We start from the raw sequence: 25491 nt of genomic DNA on the forward strand, positions 1-25491 counted from the left end.
TAAATTCCCAGGTCATACCAGTTTTTTCTCAACATATTTGCAAGACTTTTTTGGGGGGGTTCTCTTTCTATATCTACTTATTCCCATTCCTGACTTCACTTACATGCACATAACACACTTTATGTTCTTTTAAACTATCAATGAGATGCTGCAGAATTCTCTAAGAACATTGTAAGATATGAAGCAAATGGCTGCTTGCCATTGACTGAAGATAGTAGAAGATAGCTACATAATGCTCACTGTTCCAGTATTAGATACCCTTAAAATACTTAATGTCTGTCTCCTTTATTTACATATCCTTGGCCTAGGGCAGTGGTTCTCAAACTTTAACATGCATAAAAATCAACTGGAGAACTTGTTAAAACAAAATTTCCTGGGCCTCACCCCTAGAGATTCTGATTTAGTACGTAGAGTAGGACTCATCTATTTACATTTCTCTCAGATTCACAGATGAGGCCAAATATGCTGGCTTGAGGACCACTGACCTAGCGTGTAAAAGTTTTTGTTGCAGACCTCCAATTCTATGGGAAATTCAAGAAAATATCTGGGGCTGAGTCATCTTCTTGTTCCTTCTCTCAGTGAGCTTCAAGTGATTTAGCTACCACCTAAAAATTGAAAGTAAAGAGAAGCAGTACTATAAACATCATTTTAATTACTTTTAAATCATTGTTAGACATACCTTCTTAGTTAGCTGTAAACGATTACTTAAGCAGAAAAGTTTAGATTCCAATTGACTTTGCCACTGAATGTTGTACAACTCAGTTTGAAACAAGGATCTTTACTAAATGTTGGTAAATGTTATAAAAATAAATAAAAGTCACTGATGTGATAAGATGATACATACATAGTTTAGACCCTCTTTTTTCCCCTTACCCTTCCTTCAATTCCAGTTAATTTTTAGTAAAAAATTACAAGTAAAAAAAATTATGAAAATACAGCACAACTAATAAAGTACTATAATGATAATATTTGCATTTACATTATATTAAAATAATTTATTAGGCCATCATATCATTTAACACTTACCAAATTTTTCTGATAATTCCAGGAAAAAGTTTAAGACTTCATCTATATACATACAAGTTGTATTTGGAAACCAAATATTCTCTCAGTTCCATTTAACACATTTTATCTACATAGTTGTATAAATAGGAGGAAATAAAGAGACATCATTCATAGGGCAGTAATCTTGAGCCTTAGAAAATCATTTCTACCAACTCTTTCAAGCTAACCTGGTTTTGTTATATCTACAAGGACTCTGGTGCTTGCTAGTTAAATAAATTAAGTTGAGCCTGGGTTATTAATGAAATACCTTACTATAGTAATTAAATTTAAGTTTTCAGTAAGTGATATTTATGTTAACAACCAAAACGACAAAATTTCTTTCCCAACCATTGAAACTAAAAAATAATTTAACCTCTTTCTGACAGTGACATTTATGTTATCACCTAATGCTAGTTGCTTTCCTGACCAAAGCTGAACAGTTTCAATTACTTGTTCTCTATTTGACTGGCAAAGTTGAAGGATCTAAATTTGTACAATCTATTTTATTTTCAGAAAACATACTTATCCTCTGATAAATAGGGTTGGAATATCAGGTAAGGATATCCTAAAGGATAAAATTCTTAAGTAGGAATACTCTCAAAAATGTTGTATGAGTGAACACTATACTGTCTAAAATCCCAGTTGACCTAATATACTGATAAATGTCATTGATACCAATTAAGGTAGGTGGAGTCATCACATTCCTGACACTTTATATTTTATTTACTCTTCCTGGTGTTTTGTAAAGTTTTGGCCTTTAAACAAGGTTGAAGGAAGTAGGAGAGGCAGAGTGAAAAAGGTCAGAAAGAACAAATGAACTAAATGGACTTCACAGGTATCAGTGAGTAAATGGTGTTTTATTATTATTTATCATATAATAGGTCAATTTTTTTATTTTTCCTAAAACCAAACTAGTAAAAATATGTTGGATATCTTCAGAGTAACAACCCAATGAGACTGCTTACTGTAACAGTGAACAACATTGGAGGGGGTTATGAGTAAAAGAGGAGTATTAGTTATAATTAAATGCTCCTTTCAAATGTTTTGGTAAGTGCAGTTGTAATGGGGATCTTCCAAGCTATTCTCTCATCTATAGAATATCAAAGAGTTTGGTTATATGTCAATGACAGTTGAACAAAATTTTAGGTCTTGAGAATGCTAAATCCAGTAAACAAATATCTTCAATTGGGGATCCAAAATTTTAAGGCTAAGTGCTATTGTTTATAGACATCCATTCTCAATACATGAAAGTCTAATTATTTTTAGGAAAAAAAGTCAAATTAAAATTAACAAGCCAGCAAAAAGAAAAATAGGTAATACTGTTAGCACTATAATGTCTTATGATGATGCTAAGAAAAACATGATTTAGAGTCTAATAAATGATAAACTTCCTGTATGAAAATATGGATTACACTTACACTACAAAGATGCATTAGTAAATATGACTCTTTCTACATAAATATATAGACATAATGAATTTGAGTTTATGTCATTTAAAAAACATGACTTTCATATCTCAAAGTATTCCTATTAAGGAAAGATGTTCAGGTAATATGTGAGTTCTATACTCACAGGTATGTAAATTAAGAGGTGAATATACTATGCCATAGTTGTAGTAAAAAGAACAGCAATTACTATTTCCACACATTTACAAGGGTCTTGGCACAGTGATAAAGCTTTATTTACCTCATTGAATCTTTTCAGCAGTCAGTCCTGCGAGGTAGATGTTCATTTTGCAGAGGAGAAAACTGAAGTTTAGCAAATTTAGTAAATTATCCAAAATGCAAGAGATAGTATATGGTGAAGTAAGAATTTTAACTCAATTCTACTGACTCAAAAGGCTGTATTCTTCACATTATTCTCATATTGCCTAAAGTCTCAATTGACCTAATATGTATGTCACAGTGATTAGACACTGAGACTACTGTTAGGCACTCTTCAGAAGCCATTATAGTTGTCCTTGAAAGTTGAGAGTGACGTATATACTATATGGGCTGCCAAACTTGTTGGACTTCAGTTTTGACCAATGATATTCTTAATTAAATTGTGTAATTTGATTGTCTGATTTTCTTTCTTTTTTTTTAACTTTAGTGATAACAGTCTACATTGGCTGTATCATACACAGTAGAATGCCAACTTTACTTGCAATTATCTCCTACCATATTACTCATGTTAGGTACATTACTATTATCTCCATTTCCTAGAAGGAAGCAACCTTTTTAAATGAATAGTATGAAGATAAAAGAACTATTTACAACTGCTCAGAAGAAATATAATTTTCAAATTTCTCCCTCATCTTCAACTATCATCATGCCTTCCTTCATTATAAAGTGCTGCTAAAAGTATAAATTGCCTTGTAAGGAGATACTTTATTTCTGCTTTCAAGAAACTTACTATCTGAGATATGTTACCTGAAATAGAGATATTCTTCAATTTCCAATTGCAAAAGCAATTCTATATTCAAGTTAAACAGAGAATATTATGTTCATAAATCTGCATCTCTGATATATTCAAATATGTTGAGAAGTCAGTTGTTTCTCTGGCTGTTGTCATTTTGGCAGTGGTGGGAAATGGGGGAGCATGAATGGCTAGCAGAGCAAAAAATATGTGCGGTATTCCTTTTAAATGTGTGTTAAAGCAGCAAAGTTAAATCTCACCTCCAAAAAAAAAAAGGAATAGAAAAAATCAAAATGGGAAGTTTTGAGTCAATTGATTTAACCAAGTACTCAGTGATACAAAGAATGCTGCCAGAAATAACTTGTTTCATTTCCACTCAATATGGCAGAATCAGATATGACTTCAGCTGCATATTACCTCTTGGAAATTGTAAAAATATTTTCAAAAATTCCTAGCTTTTTTAGAATTATTTAACTTTTGCCATTACCTATTATAAGAAAAATTAATAAACAAAAATATACATTTGGAAAACATTGCCCTGAAGGTAATTAAAAAACTCTTTTTATTGCCTTTTCAAATAATGCTGTACTACATTTCAAAGTTCAAAAAATAAGGATTGTACTGAAAGTCACATCAAGTCAAAAGATAGTAGGATCCTTTCCAAAATACAAGTCCATATCTTACACTCACATTTTGTCAGTCTCTATAATGTGCTGTTTTATATTACTTTGCCATACAGTGATAGTTTTTATAAACAAAGTCCTACTTCACTTACTTTTAAAGACAAATGTTTGCTTAGTGTCTACAAATGTATGCTAACTGTAGTCCCACAGACATTCATTAGTGTTTAGAGTTTGCACTTAAGGAGGACAATGACATTGTAAATGAAAATGACCAGTAGCCAAAGGGAACATATAATTGTTTGTAATTAAACAAAAGTGTTGCTGAGTTAATCAGATTCACATCTTAATATACTTTAAAGCATTGCTGTCTTGTCAGAATGAAGACTTCAGTTTTCTGTCTCTTTGGAATTTTTTTTTTTCTAATTAGTAATGAAAACTAAGCAAATTATACCACTGAGGTTCTTTAACCCACTTAAGTACAATAAATAAGCCAAGTATGGTTTGATCAAAGTTTTCATTGGAATCTCCTTTAACTTTTCACCAGTTTCATAATTAACACTTTGTACAGGCATTAGCCTATTTACAGTATTTGCTCTTCAATGCCCTGTGCTGTTGCTCTCATCTTTTTGAATTACAACACAAGCATACTGAAACATCCTTCCCTTGGTAACTGAATCATTTATTTGACACACCATTGGCCTGATATAATTCTTATGGGGGAAAGAGTTTTTATTGTAATTTATATTTAAATTTTTATTTCATTAAAGGTGAGTCCAAATTAAACAAAAGAACGTGAAATGTTGGTTGACCTGATGAAATAAAGGGACTGACATGATTTTGCAGCAAATCATTTTCTAGAACCTATAGAACATTATCCAGTTTGAATAGACTGTCTCTTAGTTTTTCTAAAACTGAAGGACTTATCAGGCTTTTCTCTTAAAAAGAAAAAAAAGGCACAGTGATAAGAGAATCTAAAGTTATGTCAAACAAATTACGTTTTAGTTATTAGTGGCTAGTTTGTAAATATCAAAGATCCACTTATTGTAGTGCTTGGAGCTGCATTTGCATGCTGATGAAATGCAAGTAGATGGCTGTGAACTATAGGGTTATCTCTAGTGCAGCAGTGGGGAGCTCCAGAATCAGACAGTTGAGCATCTGACCGACTCAAGAGTCCAAGCTGCAGACCTCTTCTATTCACTTTCTTTACAACAATTAAAATATGCAAAGTGATAATTTTCCTTAAGTAGCCTTAAATGTGCGATCTATTTAAATGTGAAGAAAATTGCCTGAAGCTTCTGGTGTGAGGGACAAAAAAGAATAAATTATGCAAATAGCAGAAAAGGACTCTACCACTTGAACGCCTAATTTTCCTGTAATAAGCATACTGTTTCATTTAATTTTTTGCCTCTTATTAAAAGTGACAGTTCTTTTGCACTGTCTGATGGTTATATCTGACACAAGCTAGGGAAATGACTGCTAGACTAAATGCTAAAGCATTTTGGTAGTTTTTTTAGATGATGGTTACATTCACAAAGTAATTATGCACTGAAGAGTAGAGAAATAAGGTTTAATTACACAGTAATCGCTTCTGATGGACACGGCAGAAGTGTGAACACCGCCAGACTGCAATCCATCAATGACAAACCCCTGGCCACTTTTAATTCCTCCTCATTTGCATCATAACCTCCGCACCAAGTTGCACAAATGCTGTTAAATGTTAATAGGAGCTGTCTCTCCACTCAAAATGAATGCTTAAGCTGTTTCATTTTTTTCCTCCTCCACCTCAGACCTTCAAAACCAGCTCCTCTCTGAGAGCAGGCATTAAGCACAGAGCATGGTGCGTGGTCACTGTTGTGCTAATTGGGAGCAACACTTAAAGTTTTATCTCTCAAGCGCTAATAATGCACACTGCTGACAAACCAGTGAATAAGTAATGCACTTGGGGGGGGGGGGGGAAAGGGGCATGCCTAGAATGAAAAATGTGGTTGGGACCGTTGTTCGGTGACTAGCTATTTGATTAGGCCCTGTAGTCATATTTAATCGAGATCCTTAGGGAACATAGACAAAATTACATCTTCATCTCATCAAACATTCAGCCATATTTAAGCATTCAGCTGATCAACCTTTTATTGTTTCTCTTGCAGCAACATGGAGACAATATTGTCCTGCATTCTTCATTCCAGAATCTGGCAGAGCAAAGGACCTATGAGCTATGGTCCTGCTCTATAGGGCCCACTGTGGTTAGGAAACACCAGCAGCAAAGGAATAAGATCATTTTAGTCACTACGCACTAATGTTCAAGTTCATAAAACCTCCAGCCTTCAGTTCTATTTGTATAGTCTTTAATACTCAATCACATTTTTCCTATTAAAAAAAAAATGTTCTTCCCTCTACCTTGTCTTTAAACCCAGTCCATTTCCTGAGACAGGTCCACATCATTAAACTGCAGATGGTTCTTTTCTATTAAGCAGCAGGTATCATTCTTGTCCTGAGAAGAGGAGGCTCCACCTGCTGCCAACCCACCAATACTTCCAGCTGACTGCTTTGCAGAACAGGAAAGGTAATTTGTAAGCAGTGTGCTAAGTTTAACAGTAGACTCTAAGAAGTGACAAAAGAACCATTTTCTGCATGAAGATTGAGAATTATCAACATCTTTCGGTGCATAATAGTTAAGCCTTTATCACTTGAGGAGCTGCTGATAAGGTTAAGAACACTAGACAAACTGCTCATTAGTGGAAAGGTTTGCCTTTTACATTAAAGACTGCTGGGTACTGAAGTTCCTCTAGTGAGCAATACATCCCTGGCATTTGAAAAGAATGAGCTGATCATTGTACATAAATGAATATAGAAAAGGAGACCTGGAATGTTCTAATGATATTAGTGAGGTTTTTCTCAAGCTTAGGGCATGATAAGCCTGTTAAGTGTGTTCAAAAGCTGTGTGATCTGGTAAGTAAGGTCCTAGATTAGAAGCCATAAGACCTATACTCTATTCTATATTTTACACCTGACTGGCTGTGTGACCTTGGGTGAGTAATTTACACTTGATGAAAACTAAAGCATATTATGAAATAATTCAAATGTGAAATATCAGGGTTCATTAGGTTATGTCAATAAAATAAGTCAGTTGCAAACATCTCATGTACTAATATATTGATAAAAAATATAGGAGAGAAAGGATCATTTAGGAGCCAGTTATTCATTTTATGCTGATGAGTTGGATTAGGGATTATAACTTGAAATTTATTCCATTCATTTTGAGAGTTCTTATGTGACCAGAGGAATGAGACTGGTACTCTTATATACCTGCTATATGTTTCACAGAAATTGGAAATGATAAATGATAACTTTCTTTTTTTTTTTTTTTTGTCTTTTTTCCGTGTCCGGCAACGGATCGCAACCCTCAGTGTTGCCCCCGTACCGGACCGGGGACCGGCAACGGGATCGCAAGCCTCGGCGTTGCTCCCGCGCCTCGCTCAGCCAGTGAGCGGGAGCCGGTCTGTATGTGGGATCCGAACCCTCGGACGGGAGCGCCACCGCGCTTCCCAAGCGGCGCACTATCCAGTGCGCCACCGGGCCGGCCCCTAAATGATAACTTTCTTAGGGGTTATCCCATACACTTATAGTTAAAGCCTCTGAATAATCATATAAAGTGGGTAATATTAATCCTATTTTAAAGATGAAGAAACTGAAGCTCAGAGTGTAAGTAACTTGTACCAGGACACCTATATAGCTACGGTAGGGTTTGAATTCAGATGTCTGATTTCAAAGTCTGCGTGTAACTATGTTTTTGGGTTGAGTTTCATTTATACAGAGAATATCAATACAAACTGATTCTGCTTCTATTTACATCCCTCTCTAGCTGTACGACTTCAGTCCTATTCATCAATCTCTCTTTCTTTTGCCTACTTAACATATTTATACGATCCCATAAGGGAGAGCAAGGCTTAACTTCTGTCACATTAGAAACAGCTCAGCCTACTGATGATATCAGGCCAATACTGAGGAGCTGTCCTTAAAAACAAACACAGCTTTTGCTTAATTTGTTGAAGTTAAGCACAACATTTAAAATCTCTGTGCCCATCTGTAAAAAGCTGAGATATAACAATGGAGATGTCCTTGGCACCTCTCCACAAAATATATTGTGAGCAATGTTTCTTTTTAGACATACATGCACCTACATATTACCCCAAGTACCCTTGTGCACAATTGAGGTAAAGTGTGCTGGCCTGAGGCAAAACTGTGTTGGTGCCCACAACCATATTTTTCGAATCTTCTTTCCTCCTTCAGTAGCAATTCTTCCCCACTCAGGGCTGAAGTTAAGCCAATTAAAAAAAAAAAGGCCATGTGCTTTCAGCACCAGTACCTTATTGCCATATCAGGTTGAAGAAGAAAGAGATGAAATAAGGATTTAAAGAGGAGATTCCCAGAAAGCACTGAGGACAGAAGATAGTGTGTAACAGCAGAAGTAAGTATACTGGCAGGGAGAGCTATATTCATATATATGCATATTGAAAGAAAAAGCAAAGCAAAAAAATGTTTTTTCTTTTTTCTCTTATATCAGCTTTCTTCCTGTTATCTACATTTCGATGCAAGTATCCCAGCCAGCTACCTTACAGGCCTTAACAATAAACACTTCTGAGCTATGACAAGCTACTTTAGCCACAGTCCCAGAACCTAAAGCCTGTCCTGTATGAATAGGCACAGGTTCCCAACCCAGCCGGTCTCTACCTTCAAGGATCCCATGTTTCAGGATCTGTCAAAAGAAATCAGGTAATCAAGATATTTTCTTTTCCTTTGAACTGCTATTACAATAGACTTACAAATCCAGTTCTTCCCTCTTAAGTGACAATTGTGCTGCAACAAAGATTCTGCATGGTTATGTAATTAATGCAATTATAATTTCTTGTCCAATGTCTGTCTCCACCACCAGACTATAAGCTCCTTTAAGTCAATCTGTCTTGCAAACTACTGTACTTCCAGTGCATAGCATAGTACCTTGAGGCCTTTAAGACACAAAAGCTATAAACAATCTTTCTAAGAAGGTAGTGGCAAGCAAAAAGCAGGGAAATAATACTAAAGGATTCCTTAGTAAATTCCAACAGTGAAAAAAATGAAAAAGGGAAAGGTAAATGAAGATGCTCTGGAAAGCTGAGATCTAATGTTTTTAGGAAAAGGGATCAAATAGAGAAAATTGGCTGTGGGTGACTCAGATCTAAGTCCCTTATCTTTCTAACCATAATTAATCTTAGTGTAACTATGTGAGTATTGAGGACTGAACTCTACATAGTAGGAGGGAAAGACGTTAAAACTGGTTCAGACATGAAAAAATTAACAAAGAAGATTAAAACTAAAAAAAAAAAAAAGATTAAAATCAAATTATTTATTTACTGCTTTTACTATAAATGACGTACCACTAATGCCTAAAAAGCATAAAACAACCAACCCAGTATCTATGTCATTGTGTGTTAGATTGATTTTGAGGGATTTTCTTTTATATATCATACACAATTTTACATAGTCTATTGCTTACATAGCATAATCACCCATTCACATCTTCAAATTAGAGAGAAAATTAAGGGTAAGTTTGTATTCACGAGTCCCAATTACGATTGAAAACTATTTCTTTTTTTTTTCCTTTTTGTCTTTTTTCGTGTCCGGCAACGGATCACAACCCTCAGTGTCGCGCCCGCACCGGACCAGGGACCGGCAATGGGATCGCAAACCTCGGTGCCGCGCCCACACTTCGCTCAGCCAGTGAGCGGGAACCGGTCTGTATGTGGGATCCGAACCCTCGGACGGGAGCGCCACCATGCTCCCAAGCGGCGCACTGTAGCAGTGCGCCACCGGGCCGGCCCTGAAAACTATTTCAACATAATTAATATTATATTATTAATCCATACCATGGGGCTAATTTCTAGAAACTACACGCTATATGGTAAAAGCCTGCCATGAGTTAATCTACAAGTCTGTATTAGTTCTGCCCTCCTATACCAGCATCATAAAGGTTCCAGTGTACTTAGAGATCCCAGGAATCAAAGGCACTGTACAAGCAGAAAGTGTTGCACAAATTATTAACCTTTCTGTGCTTGTTTCCTCATCTGTAATATGGGGTTAATGATATTTCTGTACCTCACAAGAATGTTGTGCGAATTAATGTTTGCAAAGCCCTTTAAGATCCACGGATGAAAGATGCCATAAAAGTCCAAAGGTGATAATATTACAGTTATTGAAATTGGAAACACCAATAATGCTGGGAACTGAATATATATTTGGTTGCAAGACACCCAGTACATTATAAATTCAGAGGCACTCGCAGAAGCTTACCATTTCAAAATTTATGTTTTGATATATACAGAATAAGTCCTAAAGAAATACAACATATATGTTATAAGCCAAATGGATGTAATTTGTTCATAACTGGCAAAAACACAGTATCAGAGTCCACATTATCTCCATGTTTCTTTATAGAAAGTACTGCAATAGAATGCACTGGATCTATACTCAAAATTATATAATGTCAGAATGGCCTATTTAAATGACATGTTACAAATGCTAACATGATTTAATGAAATCATTACCTTTACCTCTCTTATTACTGCTTTATTTTTTCATTTACATTTTAAATCTATTTGAATAGTTTTTAAGTATTAAGCACAAAATCCCTAAGAGCAATCTTCCTGAAAATAAAAAATACTACAAATTATCGGTTGTCACAGTTTGTCTGAACCAATTCTTATGTGGGTATTAAATATCTTTCTGAAAGTTTACAAAGGCATTTTACTAAATCTCCATAATACAAAAAAGGAGAAGAAAATAAGTTTTCCAATACAGTAGCTGTAATTTCAAAATATTCATGTATCTCATGAGACCTATGATATTTATCTGTCTTTCATTCATTAACAGTTCATCATTCACTTAATAATAGTGTTTATTTGTGCCACACAACATAACAATTTAAAAATACAAGTTGTCAAACATATGTGAATGTGTGTATGCTTATGTGTAGAGAAAACTATATAAAAATATGAAGGCCATTCCATTACCAAACTTTATAATAATGACCTCTAGGAAATGGTTTGGGATTAGAGGAAGTACAGAAAAGCTTTTATTTTTTTTTAATCTTATACAATTCTATATCGATTGATTTAAAAAAATTTTTTTTAAACCACTGGAATGAAGTTTCAGTTTACATACATGACCTGCTTGAGCCTTTGGAGTGTACCTTGCTCCAGTGTTTCTCAATCTTTAGCATGTACAACCATCCCCAGGAGGGCTTGTTGAAGCACAGGTCATAGGTTCCAGGCCCCACCAGCAAAGGTTACTGTTCAGTAGGTCCGGGGTTGGGCCCAAGAATGTGCATTTCTTTCTTTCTTTTTATTTTTTAAATTTTTTATGTAATTGATTTTCATGACCCTTTACCAATTGTTCCCTTTCTCCCCTCCCTCTTCCCCTTTCCCATCCCTGGCAATCTCAGTTCTGTTCACTTCTCTTAACAAGTTCAAAGAATTATTGTGGTTGTTGTGTCTTTTTTTTTTCTTCTATTTATTGTTTGTTTTTTTATTTTTATTAGCTCCCACATGTGAGAACATGGGTATATCAATTGATTTTTATACTAAAAGCATGTGTAACATTTTAATTTTTAAAAACCACATTCACGTAATGAAAAATAGGTTTGAAAGACTGAAAAATAAAAATGAAGATTGATGAGATAAAACTAAAGAAGTGAAGTTATAATTTAAATAACAATGAATTTATTGTAAGACTGAAAAGGGAGGACAAATAGTGAAAGAGAGGATTCATTATCCTTGATTATAATTTAGGAGAATTAACATGCACATGTGTTTTTGTTTTTTCAGGACCCATCTAGAGACTTTCTTAGATTTAATTAGAGGCATGCAATTTTTTTCTTTAATCCATTGAAGCATGATTTTCAACTAAGTAGAGAAAAGGTTAACTACAAATGATAGTGGCAAACTAGTCAAGGAAAAACAACAGCGTTCACAATTAAGTCAAGAAGTCAAACAAACGTTATATTTAGAAAGTCAGGAGCTTTGTTTTGGCTGCTTTAGAGGTTTTTGCTAATTTATGGGAGGTTCAAGGTTACCAAGCTCAGCATCTAGAACTCAAAGTCATTCCAGAATTTATTCAATATTCAAGTTAAAAAATTTAAATGTGGATTACAAAATAAAAATTTGAAACCTGGAATTATTGAATTTATAAGAGTATAAGTAAATTATGAGAAAAGGTCACGTGGGTCAGCATATTTTGAGATAGCTAATAAGCAGAGAACGCTATATTTAGAGGTTTAAAATTAAGGAGCACTACAACATGTTTAACGTCTTATCAAAAATTACAAGTTCTTATATGCATACTTATGAATAAAACACTAGAAAATATGAATAATAGGTAAATAGAACCGAGATATTATGTGACCTGAATTCCATTTCTTCTACTTTAATAACCATTGTTATATAACTTTTTGTTTTACCTCTGCTCTCTACTTTTTGGCTTCAGTGTAGTGTTTCTTTTACCTACACATTCCTTAGTTAATATTTGGAAAGGCTATGATGCTAAAAGAGATAAAGTACACTACAAATGTAAGAAGCCAGTGATATTTTGTTTAAGCTTTTTATTTTGACTAGGTATAGAAATACATTGACTTCTCAATTTCCTTAGAATCTTCCAGAATCCCTTGTAGATGGATGAATAGTGTGTCAGTGGCATTACTAATTTTTAGCAGAATGTGTTGGATTGTAATGAAGAGATCAGTTCCTCGCACAGTCTCTAGCATATAGTCAATGGCTAATAAGCATTAATGAATGAATGAAGTGCTTAAGTAGACATTGTGTTCATAATGGAATTAATTGGTTGGATTACTAATATAAAGCAAGATATAGCAAAACATTAGGTTCTCTGATGTCTACTGCTTTCCACATAAGTTGCCCTCCTATCTTTTCCCTTCTTTTTACTAACAAATTTATTTAAATTCTCTTGTGTAGAAAAAATGATTACAATAGATAAAAATGATAGAACATCATCCACTGAACCTCCTGGACATTAAAAACATAGTAAATACCAAACATAGATCTCTCTAATAAATCCTTTCAGATCTTCTTCACTAACTCCTATTTCCCTGTCAATCCCTCATTTGGTTATACTCTCCAGTTCTAACCACAATTTCCCTCTCAATCTATATCTGTTTCCAGCTTTTATGATCTCTTCCAATTGAAAGTTCCAAACTCAAATTTTCAACTGAGTGATATGCATTTTTATTCATCTGTTCATTCATTCAAAAATTATTTTTTTGACAGTAGCTTTTCCCCCCTCTATCTCAACACAATAGCCAAAGTAATCCTGTTTAAATAAGTCAAACCATGTCGGTCCCCTGCTCAAAATTCTCTAATGACACTCCATTTCACTTTGAGTCCCTATAGTAATCTACAAGGCACTAAATTAACCTCCTCCCTCCTAAATCCCAGATCTCACCTACTGTTCTTCCCCTCTTCACTCGTTCTGCTCAACTTCCTTGCTGTTCTACCAACACACAAGGTGCAGGCCTGCTTAAGAATACTTACACTGGCATTCTCCTCTTGAAACACTTACCTTCGTGGTTTGCTCCTTCACCTCTTCCCTGCCTTTAAAATTGAAACCCTCCACTTAAGTACTCGTCATGCCCTTCTGTCTTCAATGCACCAATCACCCTATAACATAAAGGATGGCAAACTATGGCCCCTGGGCCAAATCTAGCCTGCCACTTATTTTTGTAAGGTTGTATCGTAACACAGCCTAGGCCATTCTTTTATGTATTGTCTATGGGATGTTTTGTGCTACAATGACAGAGTTGAGAACCATCTGGCTCACAGAGCTTAAATAGTTGTATATATGCATGTACTATCTGCTTCTTTACAGAAGAAGTCTATCAACACTTGCTCTAATGTATCAAAGAGCAGGCAGGATTTTTTTTTTTTTTTCTGTTTTGTCAGTTTCTATATCTGTGATGCCTAGAACAGTGCTCAACATACAGTAGGCATATGGTAAATATCTGTGAATAAATAAATCTCCCTATATGTGCCATGTACTGAATGAGGCCATGAGCATGCAGAGGTTTTATTCTCCCTATATTTTTCTCACAATCCTACTAAATTTTCTTGTTCAATTTGTTCTCCCTAGCTAATATAAAACAAAATAAAAAAACAATAAAAACTATTTCACATCTTCTTGCTCCTTAAACCTCAAACACTCTGTTCCTTTTTCACTTTGAACTAATGACAATATTTACTGAGAAACAGAAGCAGTCAGAAAAAAAACACATCATATTCTAACAGTTATATATACCAACCTGTTTATATTTTCCCCATATATTTCCTTCTTCCTGTTAAGGTGGATAATGAGTTCCACATCCCCCATCAGCTAAATTACAGAAAATACAGCTTTTCTCTACTGCCCTTAATAAAAAAAATCATCATAAAAGTTTTCTATACTTGCTGTCTGTATTTAATCACTTCTCATTCTCTTTTTAACTCACTATAATAAGACATTCATCCCCACCACTCCAGGGAAAGCTCACTTGTCAGATTAACCAACAGTCTCCATCTTGCCAAAATCAATGGTCAGTTATCAGTCCTCATGTTCCTTGACCTCTAGGTATTTAGCAAAGTTGATCACTGCTTCCTTCTTAAATTTCTTCTCTTTATATCCAGGACACCACATTCTCCTGGTTTTCTTCCTATTCATAGGCCATTATATTTCAGTCTGCCTTATCATTTCCTCCTTGTCTTCTTGATGTCTAAATTTGGGGTGCTCTGAGCCTCATTCCTCCTCTTTTTTATTTACTGCTTGGAGTTATTCATTTATGTAAAGTCAGATAACATCCACATGTTTTTATCAACCAGGACCCTAGCAGAAAAAAGATGGCACATTCTATGTGGGTAAGTTGAGGACAGTTTAATTAAGGCAGTATTTATTTACAAGGTGCTGGGCGGGATGTAGAATACCACAGGAGATAATACAAAACCCTGGAATAAATAACAGCAGAGCTCTGTTTTACAATGGCATGCTGGAGCAGGCTTGTACTGGCTTGATAGAGTTTGGATATTTTGTTCTCCTAAAGATCATGTCAAAATCTCATCCCCAACATGGGAGCTGTTTAGGTCATGGGGGGTGATCTCTCATAAATAGATTAATATCCTCGGGGAAAGGGTAGTTAATTCTTGCTCTATTAGTTCCCACAAGAGCTGGTTGTTTAAAGGACCCTGGTACCCTGGTATCTCCTCTCCCTCTCTCTCCCTTCCTCCATCCCCCACACCCCCACAATGGGTAGAAGCAGCACCTGAAGACTGTGCCAGGTGCAGCTGTCCCAGAAACATGAGCCAAATAGACTTCTGTTCTTTATAAATTACCCAGTTTCAGTTATTTTGTTATAGCAACACAGAAAATGGACTAATACATGGCTCATGAGAGCTGATTAAAACTTTTGGAAGTTTGCAAGTCAGTTGTCAAACACAGCTATTATTTAAAATTAAGTTACATAAAATTATAATTAAACCATATTTTTAAAAAGCAATAAGTATTCAAAACCTATAATTTCCCAATTATTTTACTATATTTTATTATAACATATGTTCCTTTTTAAAATTGAAACATAGTTAATTATACATGTTTGTGGGGTACAGAGTTGAATATCAGTACCTGTGTAGAATGTGTGACCAAATCAGGATAATTAGTATATATGTTCTTGAGATGTATATATATTATAGATGTAAGATGGGAATAATGCAAAATAGGCTATGTGCATCTCTTCCCAACTCCACATTTAATGATATCACACTGGTAGCTTAAAATTTGCCATGGAGGGAGCATTTACACCACAGAAATCAGCAAATACATACCTTAGAGTTTGATTTATTGTTTTGTTAATTGCATAGACTTAAGAAAGTAATGGAGAAAATGTTAATGCAGATTCACGTCCATAGCCATTACATTGTGAATAATAATTTTAAAATTTGGTAACATATTCTTCCAGTAGTCTAAAACTATTATCCAATTCAGTCAAGAAGTCACTCACATCATTTATAAACAAGTTCTGAAATCTATCTTTTTTGTTTCGCTTTCATTTAAGCGTTAACATCAATGAAAATATCAACCAAAATTCATGTTGAATTTATACATCTTTGTTCATTGTAAAAGATCAGAAAAAATCAACAAAAGCATTCTGTGAAAATCAATCAGCTCTAAGGAATTTATTGTGTTGCATATTTTATTTTTATTTGTAAACTGTACATTCCTTATATCAGAAAAAATTATAGCAAACTTATACACCTGTCTGTCTATGTACACATATTGTTTACAGAAATCCAGTTGTTAAATATTTACCAGCATATAACTATTCTACCACTTTTCTAAGGCCTGAGGGAGTGAGAAGAACAAGTGATTAATAGAAACTCAAGAAAAGAGAACTATGTGGTGAGAGCCATCCACTACGAGCCGTCTAATCACTTTTGGTGGAGGGATGCAGAAAGTCTTTAGTGAGGGGGCTAGAAATTAGGAGCAGGAACATAAATATTTGACCTCAGTCTCCTCTCTCTCTTCCATTTCTTTCTAGGGTTCCTCATCGGGGCTGAATCTTAATGTAAGCCAAAGGGCAAAAGAGCCTGTTTACACAGTCCATATAGCTTAGTTTCCTGGAGCACAGAACAAGATGGAGAACAGAAAGGTAGAGAGTGGATATGGAAGAAGAGATGGAAGTTACCCAGAACAATCTACTCTTTTTGTATCTCAACACACATTATGCTTCACCAGGTAGAAAATTTGTATACTCAAGACAAAGGTCACATACAGTAAACTGGATAATGGTTCGCACAGTTACGGGTCCTAATTCCTAGAAAATGTAAATCTTACTTTATTTGGAAAAAGGATCTTGCAGATGTGATTAAAAATCTCATCCTGGATTATCTGGGAGGGCCCTAAATACCATTACAAGTGTTCTTATAAGAGAGAAGCAGAGAGCAATTTGGCACATTCACAGAGAAGAAAGTGATGTGAAGGCAGAGTCAGAGATTAAAGAAATGCAGGAACAAACCAATGAATGCTGGCTGCCTCTAGAAGCTGGAAGAGGCAAGGAACAGATCATCCTCTGGAGCCTCCAGAGGGAGTGCAGTCTTGTCAACATCTGGCTTTTGAACCACTGATACTTATTTTGCCCTTCTGGCCTTCAGAACTGTCAGAGATTATCTTTCAGTTGTTTTAAACTACCAAGTTTGTGATAATGTGTTACAACAGGCACAGGAAACCAATACAGCATACAAAGTCCTGTCAGGTGCCATATTGTCAACTGGAAGATGTCAATTTGGCCATACTCCCACATGAAATCTAAAACATTAGCCATTCCAAGTGTTATTCATGTAAAGTAGCAACCTTAAGGTTACCCACTAACTTTATGAGTAGCATGCCTAAATACATATATTTCCTCCAAAATCCAAAAATGCCCACCAAGCATTGTGCTCCTTTGACTGTGGTGGGAAGTGCAGCAAATCAACTCTCACTTTACAGAGGCTCTCCTGACATAACCCAGATCAATAGACCCCAAACAACTTCACCAAAATGACAGGTTAGTGCATTTTCATGGGGTTTATTTCCAACCCTTTCACACACGTCTCTTACATTTAAGATGCTTTCTTCTTCTGATTTAATAAGTCCAATGATTATGTCCTATAAAATATCAAGGCAATCAAGTTCTCTTCAGACTATATTATGACCAAGAAGAGATGAGTTATTATAGGTTAGGCCAAGAGAGTAAAGGCATATTGATATCCCTGCCATATAAAAGAAACTGCTTCTGTTTATCTTTACTAATAGAGAGAAAGGGAAAATGCATTAGTTTTGTCAAAGGTGTCAGGGGCTATATTGATTTCCTCCAGTAAAGATACTACATTGGGAATGTCAGATGTGACTGGCATCATCACTTGATTAAGCTTGTGATAATATATCCTCATTCTCAAAGTCTTCTATCTGGCTTTTGCACGGTCCACCAAGCGAGTGAGTAAAACGGGGATATTCACCATCTCTGTAATCATTCAAGTATATGGGATGAGAGACTGCTTTTGGTTTATTATCTTAGCAAAGGAAAGCTGTTCAAGGGACTTCAATTTGGCTCTTAATCTTCAATGGAACCTTCAATATCAGAGAATTCTGTTTCTGTGTTTTCCTATTCTTACTATACATTCTTGTCCAGTAAAACAAAAATGGATCTGAAGTTCGTTTGGGCATCTTCTGAAAGAGACTTGGGCTAAGACTATTGTATCTCCATAAGAACCAACTCTGATCCTTGGACGTAATCGGTGTTTAGGTCTCCACGGATTAGCGTCATTTAAGAGGCTGTATCTAATAATCTCACAAAGTATGGGGTTCTCCAGTGCAGTGATTCTCAAGATATGGTCTCTAAACTAGCAGTATCAGCATTGCTTGAGAACTTGCTAGAAATATAAATTCTGGTGTTCCCACCCCAAACTTACTGAATCAGTGGGATCTAGAAATCTGTGTTTTAGAGACCTCCAGGTGATTCTGATGCACACTAAAGTTTAAGAACCATTTCTCCAGTGCATAGTCATTGTAAGCAGCAGCAGGTACAGGCAGGTGTGGAGGGAGACTTATGCTATATATCTCTGGCCTTTTTGTTTATAGGGCTTGGCCTGCTCCTCAAATAATGTTCTCTAGGTCTGTAAACTGGCTTAGGTCTGGGAACAAAGTAAGAAGTGAATCCTTACTACTGTAACTCAAGTTAATTTTATGCCCACCAGAATTCCTGTGATTTTTCTCCGTATAGATGCCAAGCAGCTCCTTAGTTGGCTGTCCTTTTATTTTGTTTCTAAGGACCTCATGATCTATTAGCTGATGCCAAAGATCCCTGAAGGTCAAACATCCTGATTACTACTCCATCTCTGTGGCTTATTATTGTAATTGTGCCCAGTTGATCTATAATGAGTAAGCACCTCTACTTGGCCTCTAAGTCTCTGGTCCTATTATTCCCATTGCCATCAAGGAATCCAATTCCATTGTACTATGCCCTACCATCACCTTTGGCATAGAGAGAACAGCTACCAAAGAGCATTACTTTAGTTTTCAAGGATACTGGTACCCTTCCTTACCAAAACATTTTTTAAAGTCTTAGTAAAGGGCATTTTCTCAAGGCCTTTTTGGATACTATAAATAAAGATTGGCTGACCAGGTCGCACATAATAAATCCATTCCAGTATTCGCATTTTCCTGAAACTTGATTTTTCTATATTGTGCTAGGAAAGTTACATTATTCAACCTTATTGAATGTTGGCCACTACTGAATGTGTCCAGCTTCAAATAACCAACCTAACAGACCATTAACACCATTCCTAGGTGCTCAAGACAACATGTTAAAGCCCAAATCCTCAGTGAATAAGCCCTAGTCAATAAATTTAACCTAATCCTGCCTTACATATATTTTTTCTTGGTCTAACACCCATACAATTTACTTCCATATATGCTCTCCAGATTCCTGCCAATAAAAATCAATGAGGTTCTTCAAGTCTTTCATTGTGTAGGATATTTCTTCCTCCCAGACCCGGCCGTGTTCTCCTCTTTCTGGCTAAATCACAGTCTAATGCTCATTATTGGCCTGGAGGAAATTAGGGGTGGTAGGGTTTGATCCTAAGGAGAACAAGTATCAGCTTGTGAGGCAACTCTCCTAGACCCAGTCATTAAAAGGTTAGTTCCCTCAGATAATGGGGAGAGGCTGCCTCTGTTGGAAAAGGAAGGTCAAGTTATGTAGGAATTCAAAGTTTTCAGCCTTGTCTTTGTCTGCCCAAATGTCCCTATTCCAACATATGAGATCCTTCTCATTTTTTACCAGTTCCTTTACCGTGGTATAAAAGACCCAGTGGGTTTAATCAGTCATCAAATTTTTAGCTCTTATACTCAAGCTGTGGGCTTGATCCCCAGCAATATCTTCCCAACTTCAGGAGATGAGGGACTGCTTCAAAGCCGTCAAAGACTTGATTTTTCTATGTATGATCTCAGTTGGGTATTCAATTTCTCCTTTTCCTTTTGTATAACCTCTAGAGCCATCAAAAGAAGCCAGCTGATGCCACCATCTTTACAATCACCATTGCTGCCATAGTGATAAGTGCCCTAACTACTTGATTGCACAACATCTTGCCCCCTCCACTGGTGATAACTTGAGTAATCATAATGCTACTGCATGCCATGTATTACCCATGCCTCATCCTCCCCATACCTCTTTCCCCCAGCAAGAAGGATATCAATGCACTCCTCAAATATGTGAAACACAATCCCAGAATCCTATTTGAGAGTCAGTTCCCGGGGCCACTTTCAGTAACAATTACTGCATTATTATTAATAGACCATAGAAAGGGAGCCAGGAGAATAATGTTTTATTTTCTGTCCCATCAGGGAACAGATGGCAAACTAAAATTAGGATAACCAGAGAAGAGTTTAATAGAGGAATTTTTACAACAATGCGAGCAGGGGTAGGGAAACCATAAGGGATAATGATACGCCCCAAAATAACAAACAGTAAGATGTGTGTTACCACCCTTAGGTCTGAAAGTATAAAGAAGGAGAAAAAAGATGGGTAGAAAGAGTCACTTGACAGGAGCTGTGACCTTTGGTTGAGGGAGCCAGACAGCCCCTGATAATACCATAAGGAGGGAGCCAAGGTAATAAGTACAACTTCTTCCTTCCTCTCCACTACAGGGTTTCCCTTCGGTAGAAACTAATCAGAAGCCAGAGGGCAAGAGAATCTGCAGTTGCCTGTTGTGACATACATCAAGGAGAGCTGGAAAAAAAAACAGAAGCTATCCAGCATAATACTGATTACTCCCAAGTCAGTATCTCCAGCCCCAATCTCTCTCATAAGGATCAGACTTTTATAACCAACTGCCTGCTGAACCTTCTCCTTGGATGTTTATTAAACATCGCAAACTTAACATATTCAAAATAAAAGTCTTGGTTTTGTCCTTCTCTCACCTATACCTTTACCTCTTCTGTCTTCCCCATCACAAGGCCCCAAGGTACTCAGTCCAAAAATATAAAAATCTTTCTCTTTCTTTTCTTTTTCCTTCTTTCTTTCCATCGTTCTTTCTTTCTTTCTCTGTCTCTTTCTCCCTCTCTCCCTTTCTCTCTCTTTTCTTTCCCTCACACCCAACCCATCATCAAGTCCTGTCACTTCTGAGTCTACAATATATCCCAAATCAGAATACTTCCTATTACCTCAAGCCCGACCACTCTATTCTAAGTAATCACTATCATTCACCTGGAATATTATAGTAACCTCTCAACTTCGTTCCATGCTTCTGCTCTTTCCCTTCTACACTCTTCCATCCACCCAGGAACCAGATCTTTTAAAAATGTAAATCAGATGATTATTACTATCCTGCTCAAAAAGATGCTATTAAACTTAATAGTAGAACTCAAATTCCTTATTGTGGCCTAGAATGCCCTATATGGTCTATATTATTTAATTCTATCATGCCATGTCATATTGTCTTCTCTGAGCACCATATATTAAGTAGCACACATCTCTACCATTCTATATTCACTTAGTTTATTTTTCTTCACTCTCTGAAATTATATTATTTATTATTTTGTTTATTCTCTGTCTCCTCTACTAGAATATTAACTTCCATAAAGACAAGGACTGTGCCTATCTTATTTATTTCTCTATTTGTAGTGCCTATAACAATGCCCACCACATAACAAATGTTCAGTAAATAGTCAAACACATCATAACCCTATAAGTAAGGTACAGAAAGGTCCAATCTCATAAAATAAGGACTTGGTTCAAGGATTAAAAAATAATCAAGAAAAGCCTGGGTATCTTGCTGATAGGGAGTTCCATGGTCTAGGACTCCACAGTTTTCTATTATATTTGATTTTGCCTTATTGTGGAGTATGTTATTGGGTTTTACTGTGTATTTTGAAGACATAAGTAAATAAATACATGTACAAATACACTATCAGTTTAATGCTTTCACATTACTGTTCCAAACCACTGGCATTCAGTGTTTTCACATATAAATTTATCATCCCCCTTCTATCCAAAAGCATGTTGCTCTTCTCCTCTATGCATATCTTATCTTGGTAATGGCACAACAATCAATCAGTCATCAAGGATGAAAATCTTATAAAACTTTAAGTTCTGCCAAGTCAAGTAAATTCAATATGAATAAAATGGCTCAAACCTGTTTCTTTCTTTTCATTTTCTGTGATATTTCCATGGCTCAGGACCTTTTACATGGTTTAATATTCCTTAATTGCAAGGGACTGAATGTTTGTGTCCCCAAAATCATATGTTGCAACCCTAATCCCAATGCGATGGTATTTGGAGTTGAGTCCTGGGGAAGTAATGAAGGCATAAGAGTGGAGCCCTCATGAATGGGATTAGTGCCCTAATAAGCAGAGACCAGAAAGATAGCTTGCTCTTTTTCTGCCACATAAGGATACAATGAGAAGTCAGCAGTTTCCAATCTGGAAGTGGGCCTTCACCAGAACCTGACCATGATGGCATTCTGATTTTGGAATGCTAAAAGAACTGTGAGAAATAAATTTCTGTTATTTATAAGCTACCCAGTCTATGGTACTTGGTTATAATAGCCTGAACAAAGACATTATTGTTGATTATCTAATTCATCTTAAAGTGTTGTGGGAGTATTTTCCTAAAGCCTTGGTCAGTCAACATTATGTGTCTCCAACCTTAATCATCCAGATCTTTACTTCTTGCATTTTCATATCTCATATCTCAAACGTACTTTGCACATTCTTATCTTCATGTTGCTCACATTATGCCTCTATCTTGTTTTCCTTCTTTTGACTTTAAGTTTTAATTCAAAGATAAACTTAAGCAGTATTTCCTTTATACAGTATTCCTTAATTGCCCATCAGACTTAATTTCTCTTCCTCTTTTATTTCAATGCACATTGACTATGCCTTTCTTCAGCGTTGAGTTATAGTTATCAATATGTCTTTTTTGTTACTATCTTTAAATTATCTTGAAACCCAGGACCATGTCTTTTTACCCCATGATTTCCCTAGATTTCTTAACAGTAGGCAATATATATAATAGGTGTGCAGTATACATTTGTTTGAATGAAATTATAAATAAAGATTGGCAATTTTGCTTTATGCTATAAAGGATATCTACTTGATTTCTGTGACAAATTCAGAATATTTTTGCAACTTTTCCAGTAATACTCTCCATACCCCCATCAGAGATAAAGCAATAACCTCAAATCTCTGAACTAGCTTTTTACTTTATAAAATACTTTCAACACTACTTATTGAAGATAGACACAGCCTCCTTAACTATACTGCCATTTATCTCAATTTTTCAAAGACAAAATTAGATTTACTTTTCTGATATTTCATGGAAACTGAGAATTATCCTAATGCATAGGCATATAGACATGCCAATTTTGGTGAAAGTTGTCAGAAATGGTAACAATCAAATCCTGAGAAATTAGGATGTATGATTTAGTGGCAGATCACCTCTCTTACATTTGGAAATTTTAGTAAGTTATGGTATTTTTCAAAAGCAAACAAAAATGTATAAACTAACCCCAAAATATTAATATAAGGAATCTATAGTTTATGTGAGTTTTATAGAAATTTTTGAAGTGACAGAAATTTAAGAGAATCATCTGTCAATCTGATTCAACAGTCAAAGCTTAAGCTTCTGCGTAAGTACTAAGCTAGATTTCTTGTAGATCCTTATGGGGACAGATGCCAAATGAAAGGATATATTTTTATTAAATGTAATATTCATTAGAAAACATCTAATGAGGCATTGTTATTTATAGAGTAATTAGTGCCTATACCTACATATATAATGTTAAACTGGTGTAAATTGATAACAAAGAATCTTCATATGCTATCTTCGGCTATATTAATCCTAAAAGTACTAACACAGACTTCCAGGATTTTACTGAAAATAAAGGTTGCTGTACAAAGGTTTTAGATGCTTCCCCACTGAGTCTTAAAATGTAACCATCCATGTTGGAGAAGTAAAGTCTGGATCATTGGTGACCTCACTGTTCTATATTTAGAAAAAGGTAAATGCCAGGAATCTATGCATATATTTCATGTTTTAACCATCACAATTTCTAGATACTGTGTTGTAAAGATACCTTAAAAATGAATCTTTTCTCTTCTGGAGTACTCAAAGAGGTTGCTGTCAATGTGGTTGAAGGCATTCTCCTCCATGGCAGATGTCAGTATTTTGGTTGGGAAACCTCTTTCATTCAGATCTGTTACAACTATGGCACAGTTAGTAAGATAGAGATTTGTTTCCTTTTTTTTGGCAGCTGGCCAGTATGGGGATCCAAACCCTTGACCGGTGTTACAAGATTGCACTTGAGAGAAAATACAGTAACACCAAGTGACAAGTGACAGATCTGCAAGTCACAGAGTAATGCAATTGATTCTACTGGTTTTGATCAGTATAAGATAGCAGCCATCTTTTCTAGAGACCATAAATAAATTACCTAACAAATACGGATTCATTATACCTATCATTCATTCCACCTAGATGACTAGGATCTTAAGAGAGATATAGTAAATAAATCATTATTCTATTCTTCATATCAATACTTTTCAGCATTTTTAAAAGTGAATTGAATTTAATGCTTGTGAATAGATACTGAACAGAGAATTAGAAAATGATACTTTATGCTGAGGTTACCAGCTGTGCAATAGTATTAGATAAATCAGTTTAGATCCCACAAAATTTCTCTAATCCACTGATATTGTAGATACTTTGCAAAAGTCATGTTTTCAAGCATAATTTTGGTTAGGATGGCAAAACTACTCTAATGCAAGTTATAGGTGTGGAACGACCAACACCCTAGAACAAAATTGTAAGAAAAATAACAAAGAGGTTATGAAGAGTCCAAGAGCCCTTTTATAGGTGAAACAGATGGCAGGTAAAAACGTAAGGAAGAAAGGGGAAAAGAGACTTAGACATAACACAGAAGGAGAGAAATGAAATCCTGTAGGAATGTGTTCAGGGATCGCTGTTGATAATTTGAAAAATATTAACAGAACAGGCACCATGGAAAAGAAACTGTACAAACAGATAAACTGGAAAATATTTAGCATATTAGAATAGTAGTATGCCAGTTCTAGCACTTCCATGAAAGAGCTGAAAAGGCAAGTCTAACAACTTCTGGAATGCCAGGAACTGAAAAGAGCAGAAAGTAAAAGGACAAAATTTATTATCAGTTTTCTGAGAAGAGTGAAGAAAGGGTTAATATAGAGTTTTTTTCCCAGGTAGGGGGCACCAGGCTAGTAACCCTGATTTTACTACCAAATTGATCTAGTGTAGGAGTGATAGAACAGGCTTCAACCCTAGAGACATAGGAGTGGCATGGTAGCTCTTTAGAGT

At 35.6% G+C, this 25491-nt stretch overlaps 1 long non-coding RNA gene across 3 annotated transcripts in view; it reads right to left on the bottom strand.

Annotated features, from left to right (window-relative positions):
- The window catches only part of LOC103593508, a 40539-nt gene that overhangs the window by 3511 nt on the left and 11537 nt on the right, over positions 1–25491 (bottom strand). For all 3 annotated transcript variants that reach the window (XR_550813.1, XR_550785.1, XR_550847.1), the window contains one exon: positions 486–605. This is a non-coding gene — a long non-coding RNA (uncharacterized LOC103593508). The remainder of the gene's footprint in view (positions 1–485; positions 606–25491) is intronic.

Source organism: Galeopterus variegatus, unplaced genomic scaffold (genome assembly GCF_000696425.1).
Source record: "Galeopterus variegatus unplaced genomic scaffold, G_variegatus-3.0.2 Scaffold1, whole genome shotgun sequence".
Lineage (NCBI taxonomy): Eukaryota > Metazoa > Chordata > Mammalia > Dermoptera > Cynocephalidae > Galeopterus > Galeopterus variegatus.